The sequence below is a fragment of the Chiloscyllium punctatum genome, chromosome 5 (genome assembly GCF_047496795.1).
Source record: "Chiloscyllium punctatum isolate Juve2018m chromosome 5, sChiPun1.3, whole genome shotgun sequence".
NCBI lineage: Eukaryota > Metazoa > Chordata > Chondrichthyes > Orectolobiformes > Hemiscylliidae > Chiloscyllium > Chiloscyllium punctatum.
In genome coordinates this window covers 108968285-108971456 of record NC_092743.1, presented here as the reverse complement: position 1 = coordinate 108971456, position 3172 = coordinate 108968285, and positions in this window count along the sequence as shown.

Below are 3172 nucleotides of genomic sequence, written 5' to 3'. Positions count from 1 at the left end.
GGCACGACGCATGCGTGGTTAGATGGTAGCCAGCGGGCGGGTCGATGATTTTGGCTCTTTTGTGTGTGTTTCGGTTCTGGGGCAGAACGTTAATATGGAATTATAGAAAAGTGATAGTTCATTTGGCCTTTCCATTGTGGGCATGCAGGAGGCTGGAAGAACACAGCAAGCCAGGCAGCATCAGAATATGAAGAAATCAACGTTTCGGACGTAATCTATCTTCAGTACTGGGGGTGGGGTTTAGGGAGAGCTGCAGATAAAGGCGATGGGAGGGGAAGGGTGAGATGTGGATAGATGTACAGAGGGTACGACCTGGTTGGTCGATGGGAAGAGTGAATCCGGTTAATGGCAAGAGGGAAGGATGAATTGTGGCGGGGGGGGAGCTGGGATTCGAGTCGAGGTTATTTGTAATTGGAGGACTCATTGAGTTCTCCAATTTCAAACAGGTCGCACCCTCTACCTGTGTTCATCTATCCCCACCCTGCCCCCCCTACCCCCTTTACCTGCAGCTCCAATGACATCCACCCCCAGTTCTGAAGAAGGGTTATACCCGAAACGTTGACTTCTCCACTTCCTGATGCTATCTGCCTGTGTTCTTACAGTCCCCTGCTTGTCTGCCTTGGTGGATTCCAGCGTCTGCATTTTGTTATATCTCTAACTAAATTTAACCTTTCCATGGCTGTTTGGGAAGAGTAATTCACGTTGTACCACATATTTTCTAGTAGACCCACAAATATTTTCACTTCAGATATATTCATCCCAGTCCTAATCAATTGATTGTGTGTTTCACTCAGATTTGGAAATCATGGGACACATGAAAAACAGAAATTGCTGGCGCAAGTTAGCAGGTCTGGTAACATTGAGGGAGAGAAAACAAAGTTAATCATTTGACTTCAATGACCCTTCAGAACAGATGCTACCAGACCTGCTGAGTTTCTCCAGTAATTTTTATATTTTTGTGTGTGTGTTTCAGAATGCCAGCATCTGCATATTTAAGTTTAGAGAAATACTGGGCAAAACAGCTAATCTTGTTTCTGGGCTTAATACCACCCCACCTTCTCAATACTCAGTATTTTTACCATTTCAAAGTTCACTAATTAATTCACTAATCATAAAGGTCTAAGTAAAATGATAATGTCCATTGTTGCCAACACCTTATAAATATTACCCATTATCTAGCACCATGGGTCATTAATGTTAATGGTAGTGATATACTGTGATGTTAGTTTGTGCGCTGCAAGTAATGTTACTGCAACAAACCAAAATGTACACATTTTATTTTTACAGCACAATAATCCCAGTACAATATCTCATTAGATATTTGCAAGGGATTAAATAGATTTTGTTAACTAGCAGTCTGCCTTAATGTGTTCTGTACATGCTATGTACTGCTCATAATCTTGAAGGTAATAAATGTCGAAGGTGGTGATGAGTCTTCTTGCTGCAAGACCAAGATCTCTTGCCACATCTTACTAAACATGCCTCATCAACTACCTACCTAACAGTAGCCCTCTCACCCAATTCTGCCTCATGATATATCCAGAATAACTCACCTCTGCTAAAATATCCCAAAATGGACTGGTATCCTTGGCACTGGTGCCATCTCTAAAAGGCTGTTGAGTACTTGGACGAACACGATCAGTCGAGAGTTGATTTGCATGTTTCTGAACAATTTTTCAGGACACAGCACATGTGCAATTGCTACTCTACTTTGAAGGGTTAGGCGTTCCTGGAGGTTGGAAACTCAGGCTATCCTCTTCCTCAGGACTGGCAATGGAGGCTGTGACAGACCATGCCAACCTGGTCCAAGGTTGCCACATGGGTCAGTGCAGTCTCAGCCATCTGAAGAATTGTAACAGGAATTCAGGAAGAAGGTCAGTTATCTATACTGCAAGTATAAATGCCATCATTTGTCTCCAATACCTCTCATTCACTCTATCTCTGCAACTGCACCCACTTTCAACCAAAGATTATGCTTTACCATCTTAGTGATTGCTTACAACATTTTACCTCTTTCTCTTCACCCTAACCTGACATGCTATGTGCATTCCTTACTCATTCAGGACACCTCCCCATCCGCAGCAAAAATAAAACCTTGCCACCCATTTTCATCTCCCATATTACCTGTCACTCTCTCTGTCTCTCTTCCATGAAGAAAACAGCCTACAATAGGGCAGAAAGAGTCTAGGTGGATGGTGAGCTGCCCAATATTTGGTTCCTCATGTTTTATTTTGTTCCTCATGTTTTATTTGGAAAGGAGCCTGACTCTGACTACCCTGAGTCTCAAGTCCCTGCACTGATACTGGAAGCTGCCCTTACTCTGCCAGGACAAAGACTTGACTGAGGAACACTGACAAACATGGCAAGGGTTTTTAGCTCTGTGTCTGCATTAAACAGCAAGGCAATGTGCGCCTGTTATCTCTGGTGGAGGACAAGGCTCAAAACGGCAAGACATGGAATGTTTTGAGCATGCAGGTTGGCCCCAAGTGTATGGTAAGAAGGCAAGTGAAGAGACTAGGGATGCAGTCTGGACCAGCCTATGAGCTGGTTACCTATCTCTGAGTTAAAAAGTGTCGTTGTTACAACATTACAGTGATAGATGCAATTGCATCCTGAAGTGTAGTATTGAAGTTCAGAAGTATACTGTAAGTAGATTGGAGATGAACTGTGATGGTTCTCAGCAACTGGCATTTCAGATGCCAATTTCTGTGAATATGGGTTGTGTGTGGCTGGTGCCAAATGAAATATGCCCTGAGATGATGTCTGGTGTCCAACATTGCAGCAAGCAGTAAATTGAAGTCACCAATTACTTGCTCTGACTTCCATGTCAAGAATTCTCCGTGCCAGCTTGTTTGTGTTTGGATTGAAAGTTGCATATTAATGAGATGAGATGAGATGAGATGTGCAGTTAATAAGATTATTAACAAGAAATCATCCCCTTTAACAGTCAGTTTTTAGCTGCCTAGTGAGAATCTCACTTCAATGCCTGGAGTTTAGTTAAAAGATTCAGCTAAAGATTTAGTTAAAAGTTCCAGGCATTGAGACAGTCTTTGCTGGTCCTTGTGCAAATCTGCCACATTTCTCACCGTAGCCCATGCAATTCAGGTGCAGCACCACACCCTCAACAACATGTCATCAGCATTGTGTCTACTTTAGAGCATAATGAAAATAA